The following is a 23,521-nucleotide window of genomic DNA, read 5'->3' as shown; positions in this document are numbered from 1 at the left end:
ACAATTTCACTATTTCATCGTTGAGATTTTATTGTCGAATTGAAATCATCGATTGTTATTTATTATCTATATTATCGCTAGTAAGATCATGTGTATGTTTCTTTGTGAAAGTGACTTTAAAAAAGAAAATAAATCGTAAATATTATATAGGATCGATTGCTGTCCATCATCCATTCGAATTCATTAATTAAAAAAATAATTGTGTTCTTACTCTTTTGTTATGATATATACATGTTATTGTATTTTTACACAGAAATATTTTTATATCAATTAATAAAGAAAAAAGAATTTTAAATTTAAGCTTTCAAAACTTTTAAAATAATTTATAATTATTTATTAACATTTCTATCTTACTATACAATAAAATTTTTAACATTGAAACTATCGATTATAATATATATTTCAATGTAGATATATTTATATAGATAAATAAAATTAAAATAAAATTAATTTTATTATTAAAATAAAAATAGATCAATATTATCAATATTATATCTATATATTATGTATCTTTTTGATAATTCAAATTATTAAATTATATATCAATCAAAACAAAAGACTGAAGCAATAGTGTAAATTTTATTCTCAAATCATGGTTGTCGAGTACTGAGGATTTGTTCATCAACCGCAGCGTTACAATGAATTCGGCGGTAATTTGCCGTTACAAATTTCCTCGCATTCGGAGAGATATATACGTATATGAACGTGCATCTGTGAGAAATGGCAACGATCCAATTTTCATTGATATTTTCATATGGCGCGACATATATATATATATATGAACCATGAATAATCACCTACTTTCTCATGAACCGTCATCGAATTAAAACGTAACCAGTTCTACTGCGATGATGTATCGTGATTTTTTTTAAATAAATAATTTAAATAAAAAAGACTTTAAAAATGAATTTATTATTTACATTGTTTGTAATTTTCTCTTAAATCTATGCATTATGTCATAGAATTTTTGTCTTGATCACATTACTATTAAAATTATATATGTTTCACTTTTTATTATTTTATAAATTTTTTTTGAATCTGATACGAAATACGAAATATATATATTTGATTGTATTTCAATTTAATTTAATAGAAATATAAAATTAACTATTTTTACTCTAACATAATTACAATTTTATTAATTATTAATGTAATATTAACTGAAAAATTTTTATTTTTATTTAACTGCAATATGAAAAAATTAAAATTATAACATTTTATTTTATTTTTATATATTTTTTTTCTATATATATATATATATTCTATATATATATATTCTATAAATTTAATATATATTATTATATATATATTATATTTAATATATATATATTATAATTATAAATTTTCTAAACTGTCTTCAAAATTTTATTAATATTTTTATATTAATTTTTGATAAAACTGCAGTTTAACTACAATTTTTTTCTAATTTATACTAAATCATTACAATTTTTTTTTAAAAGACTTTATTATATTTTATAATATATTTTATAATCACAGATATATTTAATGATATCCAAAATTATAAATTAATAGTTAATATCTATCCATTTTTTCAAATTTGAAAATAAAATATAAAACAATTCTAGAAATAACAATAGATATAACGATAGATATAACAATAAATATAACACAATATAATACGATACTATTCCTATCATTGTAACTTCAATTATTATAATTTGTCCAAGAATTGTTTTATTTTCATGAATCTGAAAAATTTTAATTTTTTATTTTACTGATAAAATAAAATCTAAGAATTAAAGATGAGATTGAAAATATAATTAAGAAAGGATAAAAAAAATCAAATAAGATTATTTTTTACTTTCAGTAATAAAAATTTTGATTGACCATTCATTCAAGTAAATAAAATAATTAAATGTATTTAATGTATTTAATTATTATTTTATAATTAGTTATTGCCTACATATTTCTATATAATATGATATTTTATAATTATATATGTAATTCATTATGAAAGTATATTCAAATCATAAGTTTTTAAAATTATTTTATTATCGTAAATCTATTCTATTCTTATTGTTAATTAAAATATCTTATTTAATGTATATATGATAATGATGTGTACGTATATATATGTGTATAACATGTATATATATAAAATAATTCATATAAAATCAGAAAATTATACATATACGTGTTTATTTAAACATAGAAATATAAATTTCATTTTTTCTTTTTTTTTTAATAGAAATATCTCAATTGTACTAATCAAAATTTTAGATATTTTAATTAAAGAGACAGAATTCTTAGTATCACTTTTTCTTTTTTCGAATTTTACAATTTTTTGGGAACAATGACAACATAGATTATTGTGGCGCATACTTGATTGATAGGTTTCGCGAAGTTTCCTTTCTCAAAAGAGATATCGAAACTTTCCTTTTGCTCGTCATCCGCCTCCATGCGAGAATGACTTCATTCATTTCCTATACAGACGCACGCATTCATTACATGTCCATCCGGCTCACATGCGTTTACCATACAAATAAGGTTACTTCCAGGAGTTTCTGGTCTTCGTTAGCAGAGTTGGTTGAGTGAAAGAGGGTTCAGTGAAGGGTCGAATGGAAAAGGAGAAGTGGGAGTCGTGAAACTTTCGCATTGAACACTACCGGTATTGTTTGCCCGGTATACTCAAGAACTGAGAACAAGGCGACATTGTAGGCTTTTGCTCCCGGATCTTTTCTGGGCCGCGAGATAACCCGCGTAAGACTTCTGGAAAATGTCGAAATACTCGGTTTAGGTTCTATTTCATCAATACCTTTGGAAAAACCCTTTTGTTCACTCAGTATAAATTAAGATTGAGGTATTTCAAATCTATTAAAATTCATGACGAAGTATCATTTTAATCAATTCTATTATTATATATATTCTTGTTACTTATTATGTTTATATAATATGTAATGTGTTGATATAAATAGTAGATATTGCTATTATGTATATATGTGTATATATGTATATATATAATTCATGAAATTCAATGTACAATAGTAGAAATTATTTTTGCAAATATTTTAAAAAGATCGAATAATCATATATCTATATATATATATATTTTTACATATATATTTCTTATATATTACACAAAGAAGGGGAGAGAAAGAAAGAGAGAGAGAGGAAAGAGGAGGAGGAAGGGAGAGAAGGAGAGAGAAAGAGAGAAATTGACAAAAATTTTTCTTTAATATATTAAAATATATATATATATATTTCATCGATAAAAGATATATTTTAATTGTAATTATATATATATATATATATATATATATATATATATATATATAATTATATATATATATAATTACAAACTTTTTAATTATATGAAAGCAATCAAGTTTTCATGCTTTATTATCATACAAAATCATTTTTTCTACAAATTAAATATCAATTTTCTTAATAAATCGAATATTAAAATATTAAATTTTAAAATGATATCTTATGATATCTACAATTTTTTGCTTAAAAGATATTTTCTTGATACTATAAATTATTCTTTTGTATTCCTTAATACCTTATTTATATATAATTGTTATTCAATTTTATCATTTGTTTCTATTGTAAATAAATTATAAAACTTCATATATGTGATTAATTTAAAAGAAATAAAAAAGTATACAATATAAAATATAAAAAGTCGAATATAAAAAAAATAATCAAAGAACATTTGTATGAATGATTTTACAAGTCTCCAAGAAATTTAAAAATATTTTTTTAAGAAATTTTAAGGAAAATTTAGATTTATTCATGTTTAATAATTACTTAAATTAATATTTTCTAGATATTTTTATATATCTCAATAATTTATATTTCTATTCTATTATTCATCTATATTTCTCAGTATTTTTGAGTAATCAGCATTCACGAGTTTCTATATCATCATTTAATTATTGACACTGTCATATACAAATATTAATATTTCGTATATTTTCTGATTATGATTTCCGTATTATAATTTCATTATGAGTCACTTCAGTAATTGCCGTTAATTCGCTATGTTGATTGACAATTTTGAATTATTTTAATGGAAGCTATTTGCTGGTAAATTACATCATCCATTGACCATATAAACTGAAAAGAATAAAATTTTGTCGTACTTCGAATTAATTTCACGTTACTCGGAAAATGTTCAAGAGACCGAGTACTTTTTTAAAGCAGAGAAATTGATCTTAATTCATTTATGTTGCTTCATTTCCTCTCCAAGATCGATGATAGCTGGGAAATATTTTTTAACGTACCTTTTGACCTCTCGAGAGGAAGTTTCGACTCAAGAATCATATGAGTGTTTAACGGTGATCTTCTGCAGAAGCAGTCAAACATTGATGTGGGACAGACTCGTAATCCTGATTATACGGTTGATCCTTGAGCATATTGGATAGAAAACAGATGAATTTTTATAAAATTTTAACTTGTCTATTTTTTCGATGAGAAAATAGAAATTTCTATATCTCAACGTTTAATTTAAAATTTTAATCAGGATAATATTAACAAATTTTTGATATAGATCAAAATAGTTGTTGATTTATATTTCTTTTTTCTTTTGTTCCACTTTACAAAAATTCATTTCTTGAATTTTCTAAATAAATTTGTCGATTAGCTTCCTCACCAATTTTAATAACATGTCTTGTAAAAGATCAGTTTCTACAAATTCATTGATATATCACGAATTATTTAGTATTTTCACATTAAATTTTATTTATATGTATTTAACAACGTATGACATAACATGTGATCATTACTTTTTTTTGTAAATATATATAATAAATATAAAACAAATATTATAGTAGTAATTCATTCATAACAAAGTTTATAGACATTCCATGCATTCAAAAGACAACATAAAACAATTCTTGGTAATCGAAATTATAATGATTGAAGTTAATTTTTTCATATAGAATAGAATTGCATATAGAAAAGAAATCTTAAAAAAAAATTCCGTTTAAATTCATAATTTATATTTTCGACAAGTATATTCATTATACATATATATTTATCAATCATTTATTGATGTATATTGTTGCATATATATAAATAGAATTTAATATCAAATATTTTTTTCAAAGCACTCGAAATTTACAATCGATCATTAGTTATGTATAAAAAAAAAGTTGTTTAAAATGAAATCTTTACAATATATTTCAAACTTAAAATCAATGAAGAGAGAGCTAATCAATTGAGAAAGATTGATTCTGTTTTGAATTTTGTTTTTATAAAAAAGAATATGCAAAAATTTATTTTGAACAATTCAAATTCATAAACTATCATTATTTGTATTATTTTGCCTTTTAATATGTCTATAGTTTGATTATAATTCCATAATATGTTATGTATATATAATATGCTAGTGTATACATCTACAAAAATATTTTAAACAAAATTTATAATTCTACATACAATATAAATAAAGTAAAAAATTACAATTTTTTATGTATTATCATTCAATCTCTTGCTTCTAACCGATAAGAATAAAAAGAACAAAACGAAAAGAATTATGAAGTCAAGATAGGTCGTAAAGTGTATCATCTGCGAAAGATATTTTTTACAAGAACGTGATATAGTGACAAGAGACAAAGTGGAGAGAGCAAGTAGTACCATTCCTCTCGTACACATGTGGACAAGGGCGCGTGTATAAGAGGGATCCTCAGACCAGTTGATTACACGCTCGAGAGGCCAAGAGACGTTGTCTGACTGTACCAGACAATGTTGCAAATCTCTTGTCGCGTGTCGCTTGTTCCTATATATATTCCTATATATGCACATATATGTGAAACAATAGATAGAACAAAAGGCTTACGATGCCTGTTGCATTTTCGACTTGGCCCGTTTTACGATTCGAATTTAGGATGTAAATCTTATTCTTTTCTAAAAAAAAAAAAAAAGACATTTGTTTAACTCATACTAATTATATAATCAATTGATTTCTGATTTGCAAGTGGAATGGGTAATGTGATAAAGTTTGAAGAGGAAATAAATTGAAGCTATACTATGTTTTGGGTACTTTTTTCTGTAGTTTCATCGAATAATTAAGCCTTTGATAGGCCAGGGCTGGATCTCGAAATTAGACTGTCGCTACAGAGAAATGAAAAAAGTTGGCGGTGACAGAGCGTGACCTAGTGCGATATTTCTCTGACATCCCGTATATTGGTCTCGTTTCGAAACGCGATTTCGGAGTCCTTTTGAGAGGGTAGTTTCTCGGGGCTGAGACAAACATGGAATGTCACTGTGTTAGAGGAAAATGTAAAAGGTCTTTTATTGCTTGAAATATCTATTTTCCTGTACATACTGTCTACTGTGAAGTTAATAGATTCTCTTTCAAATTAAAAGCATGAGTATATATAGAGTGTCCTATTTAAGTCAGTTCGCACAAATATCTTGGAAACTATTAGTGATATTGAAAAATATTTCAAACAAAGATCTAATAGATTAAAAGAATATATTTGTAAGAATATTATTTGTAATTATTTTAAAAAATATCGTTCTAAATAAAAATTATATTTTGAAAAATATTGTAATTCTTTTTATCCAAACAAAATACAAAATAATTCAATCGTATGTCTGATTAATAATTGTATAAGAATAATAAAGTATTATCCATGATTTAATCAATAAAAATACCAATTTATTTTTTTAATAATATATTTCAATAGTAAATATACAAAAACGAATATGGCGTAAAAATTATCGTAAATGAAATGTGAATTATGGTGATCAGTTTTCTTTTATTTTTCATATAAAACTTTTAAACTTTTTTAAATAAATGATTTAATTCTTTAATAAATGACTAGTTGTATTGATTCATGTATTTAAAAAGTTATGATTTTATTTAAAAAAAAAAAGAAAACTGATCTTCAAATGTCTTCTAACTTAACTTTAAAAAAAAATCTTTTATATTAAATCATGTACTTTTCAACCATTCAATTTTTATCTAAATTTTTTCAATATTAAATTGATCGATATAAATCGAATATTCTATATATTGTTCCGTTTTTTAAATCTTTTTAAATCAATTGATTTCAGAATTCAACAAAAGGAATCGAGATGAGAAACCGATTTTCCTTTTTTTCCGCAATCTTTTCCTCTTCGATTATCGCAAAGTCGACCGAAAAATAACGATTATGCAATTAAAGTTTTCTTATAATCATATCAATAAATATTTTTTTCAAAACTTAACATTCAAGAATAGCGTTCTCGACCAAATAAAAGTGGTAATAAATGAAATTCTTAACGATGAAAATTTCATTTAGATAACAAATAGAAGTTATTTTGATATCTAAATTGATTGCCAGAGACTCTTATCAAAAACTGCAAATTTTGATAAAAAAAGAGAAGTACAAGAGAAGGAAGGGAAGGAAGAAGGCAAGAAGGAGGAACGTAAATCGAAAAGGAAAGTGAGCGATAAAAATTTCAATCGATAGACAAATTTTATTATCATCCGTAGAAACATTACTCTTTTATTATCGCTACATTTAAAGCAGATTTCCATCCAATCTAACGAGATACTCAGGTTGTTGAGCGGCGGACCAGGAGAATGCGTTACTTATTGCAAATGCGAGTCTTTCGAAACGATCGCAATATAAACTTTTTAACATCCTTCCTCCTCGTGGGCACTCTTAACAATGTCATTTTTCAATGGATAGCCTCGAATTATAATCGAAAAAGAAGAAAATGTAGTGCTCTTTTCGAATTTTGTTTCTTAGAATAGAAGTTTTATCAGTATCGCAAAAATTACATAAGTTATTCATGTAATTTATGCGATTTTATATTTTTTCTGGAATTTTATTATACTTCCATTTTTTCCGGTTAAATTTGATCATTATGATCTCGTTGTTTTTAACTGAAGTTTTTTGTTTCAATTACAGATTTTTTTTATTTTCTTGAAAAATAATTATTTATGCTTGATAACATTTTAAAATATTTTAAGTTAAAATGATTATAATAAATTATAATGTAATTATTAAAATCTTTTATAAGTAATCATAAATAATCAAAATATTAATATGATTTTATTATACGAGATTAAATAGAAAAAAAAAAAATAAAAGAATTACAAAAAATAGAAAATACATGTAAAAAAATTTATAGATTCTATGTGATTTTGAAATAAATTATTTTATTACAATTAATAAATAAAGAAAAAGTTTTATTGCGAAACTAATTCTTGAATTTTAAAATTGAAAACAATTTTAATACAGATATAATATTAAAATTAATCAATCTTTAAAAAAAGTCTATAAAATAATGTTTCAAAAAAATTTTATTTAAAAAATTTCATATACACTAATCTAATAAATAGAAATTTATAATTTAAATATAATTTATTAAATGATTTTTATTGAAAAAAATAGAGTATAAATATATGAAGCAATTCAATTCTCTTAAGAGATTATTAACATTCTTAAAAGATGACGAATTCTATATAGAAAAATTTAGTAGCCTAGTGTGAATCGCGGTCAATTGAAGCTGACCGCATTTCCACGCTTTATTGCGTACGTTTATCAATCGAAAACAGCCGTTAATAAGCTTAATTGCGCATGAAAGGTCGTGAACACTAGTAGACGCTTTGTCACATCTATAATCGATTTTTCGATCTAAATTAATCCTATTTATTTATGAATAGATTCTCCCATGCAATTTTATTTCTAATGTATGTATGTATAAACGTATATATATATATATATATATATGCAACATAAACTTGATACGTTTCTCGAATATAATGTCAATTAATCAGAATTATTATATTTGCATTCTGGAATAATTAAAAACAATCATCTCTATTTAAATTCTACAACTTAGGAAAATATATAATAGGAAATATATAGTATATATAAAGAATAAAATGGAAAAAAATATTTTAGATATATTATTAAACTATATTATTAAGATATTAAATATTTATTTATGGAAATAAATAATGGAAATAAAATTTTTTGAAAATTTTTTTTTTTTTTTTGAAAATATTAAAATGGTCTTTGTTTTATTTCATTCATAAAATAAAAAAATTCTTATTTTAATTAAAATAATATAAATTTTATTATAATTTTCTTGAAATATTAATTATTATTGGTATATATTAATTTATTTTAAAAATATTTATAAATACATACTATATATTTATTACTTCCTATCTTTATGCAATATATTTATTGTAATTTGTTTTACGTAATGTTACATATTAATATATTATTTTTCTTTCCTTTTTTAAATTCATCTAAATGAAAATTAATATGTTCACGAGCAACATTGTCTACAACTGATTACGAATTGTTTACAATATTCCACTATACTATTTCTTAATAATAATGAAAATGATCTACAAATTTTACAATGATATGAGAGTATCTCTATGTAAATAAGATAAGAAATATTCCAAACCTACTATCACTGAATGTTTCTTGAAATATTAAGAAAAAAGGCAGAAGATGGAGACGAAGAATCCGACGATTTTTCATTTCAAACGTATACTTGTGATCTTGGTCAAACATAAATTGGCTTCTTAGTAAATGTCGCGGAATTTTTATTTCCGACATAGCTTTTACCCTAAGAAAAGAGAAGTTTTTTTAATTCTTTTTTATAAGCGTTCAAGCAAACAAGCCACAGTTTATGAGTGTTCTTATGCCCCATGGAGTTCAGCCAACATTGTTACTTTGTAAGGATAAAGAGCATTGCCGAACAATTTCGTATAAGGAAAAAAGAATGTGTGGATCATGTGTGGTGTTCAGGATGGAATTGTTACGCAAATTTTCAGCTTTAATTTATTCTTGATCGCACCCGATACTTTTCGAAATTGCAACTAGATTTATTTTCTTTTTGCTGTTTAAAGATAGACGAGAATACTTTGACTATGGAAATTATATAATAACATATGTTTGCAAAATTCTTTGTTTTCGAATAGAATTTTCATTATGCCATGTTACAAACATAACAATGAAAAAAAGATAAGGAAAAGTTGTTTAATTTTTTGCGTTTTAAAAAATATAATAATAATTTGAAAATTACAGATTGAATTTCGATTTTATAAAATTTAATTGATGATTATTTTTACGAGTATCGATCTGAATTTTATCATTTCATTTATTTAATTTATTAGAAATAAGGAATTAATTGACCATCTTGCTTACCAATACTTTGAATTTATTTAATGAATTGAATATTTAGTAATTCTTTATAATGTTATATATATATTATATTATATATATTATATATATATTATATATTATATTATATATTATATTATATATATTATATATATATTATATATTATATTATATGTATTATATATATAATATAATATATAATGTTATTTTTCTTTGTTATTTTAAATATGAATATATATATTTAATAAATATGTAAAGATTAGAAACAAAAAATATTGAATTATAAATTAAATATTATAGATATAAGAAGTATAAATATATAACAAATCAAATTTTAATAAATTAAGAAATTTTATTATTTTATAGATTATTTTATATATGTATTTTAAATTATGCTCTGATATATTTATTTTATTTATACTAATATAAATAATTATAATTATATGACAAAAATTATATCTATAAGAAACTTTCAAATATCAAAAAAACTTTGAAAGATTTCTTTTAAGAACTTGTATATATTTGAAAATCTTTAAATTTTTTTTCCAAAATTTTCATTATAAAAGTAAGGAAATTTATTAATATTTAATGATAGATGACTCACATTTTTCTAAAAATGATCAGAAAGTATATATCGCTACTATTATATCTTATTAATGATTTTTTATACTTTATTTTTTTACTTTAATAAGTATAATTGTACTATCATATTCTATAGAAGTATCAATATAATCTTCTCATTAATTAGATTTAAAATAATACCATAATTATCCATAATAATAAAACTATTAATTTTTTGAATTTTCATTGCTTTATATGAGAAGAAAGAAGAGGAACAAATATTTTAAATATTTATAATTTATAATTTATAATATAAGCGAAAAGAGAATATATTCATGCAACAATACAATTATATGATAGATTAAAAAATCTATTTTGTATTGTCAAAGCCATGTTTTGTATATATTATTACTATTTTAAATATTTATATCTATATATCTATATATTTTCATTTCTAAATTATAATTTTAAAAAATTAAATATTATTAGAAAGAGTTAATTCGAAAATAAATAATTGATATATATTGATTATCATATGATATATAAGTATTCCATAATATATTGTGGCAAAAAAATCACTCTCTTTCTCTAGATTTATTTTGAAAAATGGTATATCCTAGTAATCAGAATAATCAGAATAATTAGAATATGTAACTGATCCAAAAAAAATTACGAGAAAAAAGAAAGAAAAAAAAATGATGCATCCCAGGATCAGTGGGCATCATATAATGAATGAGAAAATAGTTCGCTATCATTGCTAATTCACTTTTCAGTTAAAAGACTTAAGTTAAATGAGTATGAGACGCGGTGAAGTTCGTTCGGGTTGGCTGGACGTTTAATTAAAATCCTTGTTCATTAGAAATTACCATATCCCACAGTGTGATTATTGGAAAAGTAACTTTTGCTCGAAAGGAACTTTCTGCCCATCTGGGAGCCATGTCGATCACGATAAACGTGACTTGTTAAGGACACCAGCTCTCATTTTCTCTCTAGTATGTGCATATGTGTTTTGCACGATTTATTGCAGAATAATTGAAAATTTAAGAGCAAAATTTAAGAAAAAAAACCTAAGAATTATTTTTGATATAAATCTCTATATAGGTTGGAGATTATAAAATATAAGAAAATAGATTCATTGTATAATAAAATACTTTATTTTTTTAATAATCGCTTATTCTAAATTAATCTTTACGCTGAAAATTATAATGAAGCGAAGAAATTTATAAGAAAAGTAACGTATAATAATAGTGAAATAAAAATGTTTGTTTTTATTAGCAGGAACAAATACTATTGAGACAAATCGACTTGTAAACGCGTTAGAACATTTGATTTGAGGATAATAAAGATCTTTGATCATAAAAATACAACGTTTTAGTTTTAACTTACTATTCTTTTTTCTTACTTTTCTTTTCATCTCTATCCTCAATCCTCGCTGTTTCATTATAATCACATCTTTATAATCTTTGACTATTCTTTAAATTTTCATTTTGCACAAATTTTAGGCAATAAAATTTTTAAATATTTTCGATAAATAAAAATAAAAAAAATCGTTTTAAATAAAAATTAATCAATTTCTTATTATTTATAAATTGCGATGTTAAAATTACCCAAAAAATCATTTTTTAAGAAAATAAAAGATGAAGTTGTTAATATGTTTTCATTTTTTTTATTTTTAAATTATTTTTATTATACAGTATAAGTTTAACGATTTTCTATACTAATCTTAAAGTTAAAAATATAATATGAGCTATATATATATGTATATATATGTATATATATATATATATATATATGTAGTATATAAATATATATATATATACAGATAATTATAAAATTTAAAATAGACAATATTATTTAAAAAAATCAAAATAACTTTTTAAAAATTATTTTTTGAAAAATTTTAATATTGCAATTTGTAATTAAAAATCTATTATTTTCTTATACAAAATAATTTTTCTCAGATTATCTGAAATATCTGAAAAATTATAGCTATAAAACATTTTTACATATGCAAAATAATCTTTAAAATTAATTTTTTTCTCATAAAAACATCCAAAGTACGAATTTATCTAACACGAATTTATAATCCTGTTAAAATTTTATATTAAAAATCCATATAAATCTCATATCTTTGATAAAAATTTCATATTATTTAAAGAAATTATTGGTATGAAACATCTTTATTATTATACATTTATTCCGACAATCATATTTCTTAACATCGGATTTTCTTACACATTTTCTTTTTTTCCAAACCATTTTTCTTAATCAATTTTTTATTTAATCATTTCTTAAATTTTTTCTTAATCAATTACTTTACACGTAATCTATCATAATTTTTCTTTTTATCCGTTCTCATAGAAAGAAAAAAGCGATAAAGGAAAAGAAAAAAACATGTAAATTAGTGACCATTGTGAAATAAATTCAAACATATTAAAATGTGAAGGATTCGAAAGAAGTGAAACTTCGTAAAGCTTATCTTAGACATATCTTTCCACCATAATGCAGCGATCTTGGTTGACGTGAAGCATGGGAATCTTCCGATAAGGCTAATTTCCCCAAGGAAATTCCCGGAGATTGGGAAAATCAGTGGCGCAATCGATTCGACGCGCCTTGCCTGCAGAGAAATTATTCATTCTCGATAAAGAGCGTATTCGTTTGATAGCGACTGGCACCTGTAGAATTATTCGAATTAAATAGGTGCTTCCCTTACACTTTCTCTTGTCTGTAAATCAGCTGCGATTTTTCGTAATATTTGATTAAATGGATGATATTTAAACAGTTCAGTCATAATTGAAAATCATAGTTTTCAAAGCTTTCATAGTTTCTGACAAATGTTAGAACTTTTTCCAATAAAGATAAAAATTCATGATGAAATGAAAATCAAGGATGAAATTTTTATCGAATCGCTAATATTACAAGGTTTAAATATTAAAAGGAATTTTAATTATTAATTAAAATTTTTTAATTAAAATTTATTAACTCGATTAAATTAACTCTTTGACAGTATAATAAAATTACAACAATTCAAAAGTGGCAATTTAGAAAATAATTAACTTTTTTTATCAAAATTTTTTAAAGCTTTAACATCAAATAAAAAAATTATACAGAATGCATTTCATTTAGATATAAATATCTTTATTATTAATGGAAAATTTTTTGAAGTTTACATTAACATTATCTGATTTTTTAAATAGAGCTACATACTTTTATATGATAACTAAAATCAAAATATTCCAATTATTTACACAAGTATTATTTAAATATTAATGTTTTATACCGGTGACATGAAATAAAAACTGTTTTTATATTGAATATTTTATATTGAGTATTTAATAAAGATACATATGGATAATATTGCAAAATGTCCACATCCACACTATTATTTACACATAAAAATCGTTTTCTTTTTGCATATTTCTTCCCGACAAAAACTATCAATTATTGTCCACAGGACGCATATCGATTTTCCGCTGGTTATGATCCATCAATCAGCATATGACTGATTTATAATCGTACAAATTTCTATTCTCTTAACTTAAAGGAATCAATTATTTATGCAAAAAAAATAAAAAAATGTCTAAAAATGAAGTTTCTTAATATAAAAAATTATCAAAAAAAAAAAAAACATTTTAAACTTACTCATATTTTCAAAAAATTCTGCAAACAATATTAAAGGTGATCAAAATTATTTACAATGATTATATTCTTTCAATTTATTCAAATGAAATATAAATTCTATTTAAACATCTGTAAACCAAACAATTTTTATCTTTTTTAAAGACTACAGCAAATCTATGTAATAACATTATTTTGGAGAAAACGGTGAAACACGCGAGACGTCTCAAAAATAGAATGGAAGTGAAGAATCGCAAGAGTCTAAAAACTCGTTTGGGATCCTTGGGTGTCCTCAACGGTTCTTAGTTGTTCTCAAACGGTGCTCTCCGCGTTTCTTCACTGGCTCAAGGCCGTGCAACAAACGGCCGCATTCACCAGGCTGCATTCAGCTCCATACGTGTCGTCTTTTATGACCAGGCCTTGAAGAAGATCTGATAGAGACTGGTTGCCTTCGGCTCGTTGTTACTACTTGTTCGTCTCACTAACGGGAGATTTATCGGTAATTCGTTACGTATCTGTACTACACATATGTTTTTCTTCCTCTTTCTTATAATATGAAATATAATCAAAAACCGAACTTTTTGAAAAAAATTTACTTGATGAACTAATTTATATTTGAGCTCTATTTTCTTGTTATATGTATTGATTATTCGTTTACAATAATTTAATTGCTTTATATTTTAAATATATTGATGTAATAGACCATAGAAATTTGAATAAGTAAAATAAATAATGCAAATTTTGATTTAAAATTTATCTATAATTTTCAGAAATAAAATAAATTTAATAATATCCAATTCCGTAATAATATTCAATTTTTTTCAATTTATTGAATTTTCTCGAAACATTGCTATTTAAATTTCAATTTTTGGATATAAAAAAAATTCATAATAATCTAAATTTTAGAGATTGCAAAAAATTTTATTTTGTTTTGACGAATTTAATTAAGTCGTAAAAAATATTTCACACAATTGATATATTTGTAAAATATATATTTCTAAAATATATTTGAAATATCTCTAGAATCGAAAAATAGAATCGAAAGGAATGAAGATCAAATTTACATTAATTAATAAAATTTTTCTAAACTTTAGAACTTTTTTTTATCATATCACTTGAAATTTTTTGATTCAAAGAATTAAATAATTTTTAAGATTTTTTTCTGTTTCTAATTTATTTCATAATATATTTCATAAATTCTATTTTTACGGAATTTATCAATAATTCTCGTGACAGTCTGCTCTCGATCCATGTTCAGACGGGTTACATACAAACATGAGAGTAAAGAAGAATTGGAGGATCACGAGCATGTACAACCGATATTCGTCTTTCCGTAGGACGTAAGATTCCAATAAAAATGCAAATTCCATGACGTTCTACGGACCAACTGGCACGACAACGCAACTGAACCGTCTTGTTTACTCGTCAAGAGAGAAAGTTAAAAAGAGGTGGGCATACGCGAAACAAAATATACAGAGTGTATTTTATAATTGTCATTATGAGACATTTTTAATAATGTGACAAAAAAATATTTCAAATAAAAATTATTTAATTTTTAATCAATTATAAATGTAATATCAATTATAAATTACAATAAAAAAATTTTTTATAAGAAATCAAAATTTTCTTAATTTTTTTAAAATTTTTTTAAAATGTATAGAATAATGATATATATATTTTTGATTTTAATGAGATCGTGTCAAGATAAATTCAATGATGTATATTGAATTCTTCAAATGATTTTTAATGATAATAATAATAAAAAAAATATTGAATGAATCAAGAGATATATTATTATAAGAAATTATTTTATTTTTAAAATTTTCAAAATAGCTATTTTTAATGTGAAAGATATTATTATGATATTATTATATTAGTATTTAATTATTTAGTATTTAATTTAGTATTTAACTATTACAAAAATATAATTTTATTGAAATAAATTTGATAAATTTATATTTTATTTAAGATTATTTGAAGATATATATAGTATAATATATCATTGAATTCATCTTAATATTATAACTAGAAGAATATTTTTTGTCTAATTATTGAAAAATCGTGGTAATAGTTACATTCCATGTTATATAGATTTATATAGTTATGCTTTTTATTACATCATTTATATCAGTAACTAATATTTATTTACTTATATATATTTGTTTGGTAATAAAACTTTATCTCTATAATAAATTTTTCTTGATACTTATCTAATTTGTTTATTTAATTTGCTTCAGCTAAAAAATTTTTCAAAAATAATATTATTCAAAATTCATTAAAAATAATTATATAATATAAAATGTTTCTTCATTAATACATGAATGTTAATGGATCTAATATGAAATATCAAGAGAAATAATTTAAATTCTATTTTTATCAAGAGCAAAAAAACGTCATTTGAGTAAATCTTAAATATATAATTAATAATATTAATTATTATAAATTAATAATTTCAAATATATGTAAAAATAAAATATATATAAATAGACAAAAAAACGTAAAATATTAAATAGAAAATTGAAACAAAAATATTTTTTTTTTTTTTGAGTTTACATTAATAAATATTTCTTATATAATTAATAAATATTTTATATAGGATTTTTGTTAATCAAAGAATTTTTTAAAATAATCAATTTTGTTCTTTCTCCATTAATATTTAAATTAATATTTATATTTATTTATAATTAATTTTATTTAGATGTCATATTAATTAATATGATATAAGATTTTTATGTCTCATATATCTTTAGTATAGTATTTTACATTTCAAAAATTAATATTTTTATAATATTATAGTATTTTGTTATTAATTATTATATTGTAATAATTATTATTATAGTATTTATATTTTTAATAAATTTTATATATTAGAAGAAATAATAATTTTTTTTTGTGATCACGAAGATTTATTTAGAAAATAAAAGTCAAACAAAATAAAAAAGATCTTCATTTGCACAATTTTATATTATATATTATAGTTAATTTAATTATATTTATTATAATTAAAAATTCGCACTTTTTTCATTGGAAATTTCCAGGATATTTTAACACCTGCAATATTGTTCGAATGTGTTAAAAACCAACATGTGGATGGTTATTATGTAAGAGACTGTTTTCGATGTAGATATATAAAATCATGATGTGTTGTGAAACGATGCGAAGGTGAACATAAGAGTCTATTTCATTGTTATCTGAACTTTTCATTGTAATTTCCTGTCTTCCTATTATGACGTAACGATTATTTAGGAATTTAAGACTTATGCTTGAAAATGATTTATTTTTATAAAATTTTATAAAATAATATGTAAAGAAAAGATATATATAATTAGATATATAATTATATATATAATTAGAGTAATATATATAATTAGAGTAAATACCAATATTACTTATTATATTAAATTGATATCACGTTGACCAAGACAATATAAGAGAATACAAGATAATACAATTTCTATATCTTATCTAAGACGTAATCAGTTAGCAAACGCATAATGTTGCTATTATCATTTTATAACACATTATAAGTCATGTGATTTTTAAAAAATATTTTAATATTTGTTTTTAAATTTAAAAAATAGATTTAATGTTAATCTTTTTAATAAGTGATAAGTATATAAGAAAAATATGATTCCACTAGTATTTAATTGATAAAAAAAAATTTTTCATATATTATATCTCAAAAAAATTTAATGTTAAAAGAAGCAATAATCCGATGAAGATTGTTGAGACATTTTTAAATATTTTAAATATTTTTTTAGAATTAATTTAATTCATATACATTCATATATATAATAAAATTCGTAATATCTATTATATTATATCCCTGAATATGGATATATATATTTGGATATATATATATAAAATATCAGCTACAAAAAAATACATTGCACATACAAAAAATTTTCGAAAACATTCTTGAAATTTTGTGAATATGAAAATTTCTAATAAATATTATTGATTTGATTTTTCGTTATTGATTTCTTTATTTTATTTACAAAAATATTATAGAATCAAATGAAATATTTTTTAAAATATCTCTGACTAAAATTTTAAAATGGCAGAACTCATATAAATTTATATAAATTTATAAATATGTCATCGTAATTATGTTATTATATTTGTTCTATATTTAGTATTCTTATTTTAAAATTTTATGAAAATAAATTTTAAAAATATTTCCAGAAATATATTGAATATTTGAATTTCTGTAAATATAATAACAAAATATAATAATTTCAATTAAATTAATGAATTGGAAATTCCTCTTTTCGTAAACATGGAACAAATAAACAATAAAATATTATACTGAAAAGTATTTATATCATAAAATTGGTTAAAAATATTATTTATTTAAAAATTCAAACAATTTTTTAACTTTATTTAGATCAAATTAAATAAGTAAGCCATTATGTAATCATTGACATTATTTTTAAATTATTATTAAATTTTATTACAAATTTTATTAAATTTTATTACAAATTTTATTATATTATAAGAAATCATATAATATAATATTTAATATATAATTTTTCAACTTTTTGTATAATATTCCAACAAGAGTTGGAATATCTAATTTCTTTTTGTAATTTTGTAATTTAAATTAACATTTTAAATCTCTCGATAAATATTCTTCTGTTTGTAATTCGATTTCTAATAATTTCATATTTCTAATAAGAAATACAATCGAACAATTCTGCAATTAGATACAAAGGTATCATTCATTTTGATGATTGCTATGAAATCATATATTTGTATCGAGCCTTAATAGAAGGAACCTCGAGAATGTTGCGTAATTTTATTACCATTTTTTGCTTGGAAACCTTGATGCTGCTTACCTTATTTTAGAAGGAACGGAACGAGAACGAACTCGGCTATTGCGCGTTGTTACACGCAGATAATGAGTACATCCATAAAAAGTGAGCATATCAACGCGATAAATGTTAACTGAAGCAATTAGATACGGGAGATTTTTAAAGCCTTCTTCAGCTGATAACTTTGTCTTTGTTAAACTTAAGAAAATCTTTGATGAATAAGAATTAGTTTTTAAAATTTCGGAATTTTGTTCTAAAAGTCTTAAAAAAGTCTCAAAAGGAACTACTAAAAAGAGTTTCTCATGTTCAGAAGCCTATTTTAAAGGAGCATAGATCTCGTTTTTATTTTCCAATTTTATTTTCCTATTGTTTTTTCTTATATACAAGTTATGAATTCAATTTTTATTTTTATTTTAATTTTTAACAATATTTCTTAACATTGTTTAAAACATGATTTTTTATAGAAATTTATTCTCATAATAATAAAAATATATTTTTGATAAAATAAATAAAATTTTATTTTTAAAAATAAATCAAGAAATAAATTAAATCAATAAATTCAACATATTTTATTGCTTTTTTTCAAAATTTTAAATATTATTTGATTATTTTAATATTTTAATATAATAGGTTATATTTTTATTATATTTTTGTTATATAGTTTATTATACTTTATTTTATATATATTTTATATATATATGTATTATAGAAAAATATTTTTTTTAATGTTATTAGTTATATAGTCATATATAACTAGTTCATATATATAGTTTCATTATGGTATTTATGTCATATTTGATTTATAATGAAATATAAAAGATACTATTAGCTCATTAGATTCAAACATCTAAAAAAGATTATTTCATAAATAATCTAATATACATAATTTTTTTTTTTTTAACGAAATATTTTCTTATCAGGTTCTATATTTCATTTTTAGAATATCAATTTTTGTAATTATGAATATTTTTGTAGATATATTACTAATTGATATAAAATTTAATTAGATTTAACTAATTAGTATATATAACTTATAGTATATATTATTAGTATATATAACTTATATAAATGGAATAGTATATAACTTTTTATAATCATTGAATGTATTTATTTAACTTATAAATATTTTTTCGGACTTGCTATATTATCATTATTATATATTCATTAGAAATAATATATTTATTATATGGTATGTCTCATCGTTCTCTAACTAATCGTTCATTCAACATATCGTCCATTTAGATTCTCGAAGGTAACATTACGCATTACAGATAATGCGTATGCGTTACATCATTTAAAGAGCAGAAACTGCATTAATTTAATAATAGCGGACAGTATATTCGGCGTTTCGTTGAGCATTCCTCCACGGAGTTAGTCTCTTTGCATAGAGAAACAGCCGTTCATAAATTTTCCGGCTGAGATATCGGGGTTCTACGTCCCATTAGGCGGTTTAGTCTGTGGTGGAACGATTGGATTATGATCAAACGGCAGAAAGCAATTTCATAGTGGGCCTGCTTTCCTTTTAGGAGAGTATTTCGGCACGAAAATGCAGCATAATAATAATAATAGTAATACATTTCTTGCATGTATATATGTACATATATTACCGATCTGATAATCCAAAAATTCCAAATTTGATAATCTATAGAATTCTTAAGAATTTTAAAAAAAATTATTTTAGAGTTTTGAGAAATTAATTTCTAAGAAAATTTTTGAGAATAAATTCCTGAGTAAAATTTTTATCATCATTTTTAAGACATAGAATCAAAGAATTTATAAAGAATATTAGGTTAAGTTATTAATTCCTAATTATCCTATTAGAATAATTTTTCGTCAAAAATCTATCTATTATATAAAATTACATTGGATATCTGTAACATTAATTTTGAATTAATAATATAATTAGAAATAAATTTAAAAAGAAAAGAAAAAAAATTTCAAATTTTTGGTTAATGATTATATTCAGAAAATTCTTCTAAACACTCGAGCAAATGAAATTCTTCTTATGCATTAAAATCGAATTGAAAAAAAAAGAAGGAACAAAAGAATTTAAATTAATAAGTCAGACTTAAATGGTGGTGATGTTAAAAATTATATGAATGGAATAATGGAAGATTATCTTTCCATTATCAGAAAATATGATAATTGAATATCAAGTGGCATTTTCAAAAAATGTGAAAGAGATTCTCATATCACATTATAATTTGAGATTCGATTACATCTATTTTATTTAAATTTTGTTTAAACGATTAAAACTCGATTAAAAATTGAAGTCTTCTTGAGAATTTTGATATTTCATCATATTTTATTAATTTATTATTTAGCTATTGAAATGTTAATTATGATATTAATTATGATATTCCTAATTTAATAGACGCATATTTGAATCAATTAATATCGAAAAAACATAAAAAGATAAATTTTCAATAATTCTTTGATAATAAAATTTTACATTTATAACGTAAATTATAGCAATATATTAAACAGCAATAATCAGCTGAATGTAAAATTTTTTTAATAAAAAGATTAACATAAAATTCTAAATTTTATCAAATAAAAGAATTTCAAAATATTGATACAAGCTATTTATATTATAGTTCATAATTTATATTCTTTTTATTTACAATTATATTTTCAACTATTTTCAATAAAATTCCTTAAAAATGATAAAAATGATAAAAAAATATCAAAACTATATCTATATTCACGTATTTTGTTTCGTTTAACTCCTTCTGAAAAAAACAATTCGGATGAAATACAAAAAATTGAAATATGTATCCTGTTAGTATTTATTTAGTAGAAATAGAAATATTTTAGGAGAAACGAATCTTCTGTTTTTTTTTTCTTTTTTTTCTTATTAATCTAATTGAAATTCATATATCACATAATTATACTAAGAATATAGGAGCGAATTATAATTTCTAAAAATCTTTATACATAAAACGTTTTAACTAAGTAGATATATATATTTATATATGTATCATCATCGAAGAAAAAATTTGCTAATTAAAATAAAAAATCATGGAGTTTCATCAATCCATAATATTTTTTTATTATCTTTTATTCTCTCTCTCTCTCTCTCTCTCTCTCTCTCTCTCTACCCATGTTTCCCAATACAACAAAAGAAGGAATTTTTTTAGGAATAAAATTTCTAACTAATTTTTAATTTTTTATTAAAGCATAGATGGCTAATCAAATAATTGCACGAACTCTATGTCGGAACTGGATCGGTATTTCTTAAATCATTCTTCCGGTAATTTATAATTGTATTATGAGCATCGACAAAATCGATGGAATTGAACAAGAAAGCTTAAATAAAAAAATTTGAAAATTATTTATATAACTATGTTTCTAAATTTCCATTAAGTTATAAAGAGACTAATTGCTCGCGAGAAATTGAAATTTCTAATAAAATTGTAATAAATTATTCCAGAAAGGAAAATAGAAAAAAGAAAAAGGAACAATATTATTGAACGAGAATTAGTAATTTGCTTTATCGAGAAAGATAATCAGAAAAAATAGGGAAACGAATGATTTTTGTTTTCATTTCTTATTTCATGATTTTTATCACGTTTATATTATTGATATTCATTAGAATTGATTATTTATTTCTTTATAACTGAAACAATACATTGAAATTAAAATAATTGAAATGATTCAAAAGTAAAATAAAGATTATAATAAATTTTGATATAAGCATTGAAATATTGAAGTGAAAATTTTGTATGAATGAAAAGCTTTATATCATTTTATTTTTATGAGCTTGAAACTAAAAAATGCTTAAATAAAAAAATAAAGGATTAGAAGCTTAAATAGAAAAATCATAAAATAGTAAAAGAGATAATAGAAATAAATCCATAAAAATCTCAATATTTCCATTATATAATATTAAACAAATTTTTATAAATTATTTAATAGACTTCATTATCAAAGATAATTTAAATTATTTCTCATAAAATTTTCTTATATTCATAAAGTGATCGAATATTGAGATTGATATATTATTCGAGTATATTTTCTCTTGATATAACATTGTGTAATTCGCATTGTTTTATGAAGCAATTTAATTGCAAGATAGATGATGAAATACACGTGAACATGGTTCTTTATTGTGCATAAAATTAGGCTAGTTAAATATTTTCTGACCAATTTCCGAGATAATATCAACGTGTTTTTCATCTTATCTTTATAACTTGGTTTGTTCCGATTTCGCAAGTCATTTCATTAGTTCTTCTTTTTCTTGCTTATCTATCTCTCCTGCAATACACGGGTTTTCTTACAAATCCATTTAAGTACTTTAGTTCTCAACTTTGATAATACATTTTCTCTATATAGTTAAACTTTAATAATTTTTAAATCTTTATAACTGGAAAATCTTTATAAAATTAAAATTTTATTTATTTCTTTCTTATTATTCTATAG

The 23,521-nt window shown here is 21.8% G+C and overlaps 1 protein-coding gene and 1 long non-coding RNA gene across 3 annotated transcripts in view; both read left to right on the top strand.

The window, feature by feature from the left end:
• The window catches only part of LOC107999823 (Krueppel-like factor 7), a 469,653-nt gene that overhangs the window by 177,947 nt on the left and 268,185 nt on the right, over positions 1 to 23,521 (top strand). The window lies entirely within an intron of this gene.
• The window catches only part of LOC114577795 (uncharacterized), a 51,454-nt gene continuing 40,733 nt past the window's right edge, over positions 12,801 to 23,521 (top strand). The window contains exons 1-2 of the long non-coding RNA XR_003698128.2: positions 12,801 to 14,784; positions 15,522 to 15,733. This is a non-coding gene — a long non-coding RNA (uncharacterized LOC114577795). The remainder of the gene's footprint in view (positions 14,785 to 15,521; positions 15,734 to 23,521) is intronic.

Source organism: Apis cerana, linkage group LG1, assembly GCF_029169275.1.
Source record: "Apis cerana isolate GH-2021 linkage group LG1, AcerK_1.0, whole genome shotgun sequence".
Classification (NCBI taxonomy): Eukaryota; Metazoa; Arthropoda; class Insecta; order Hymenoptera; family Apidae; genus Apis; species Apis cerana.
Note: the sequence above shows the minus strand (reverse complement) of the source record. Positions and strands in the feature narration are given on the sequence as shown.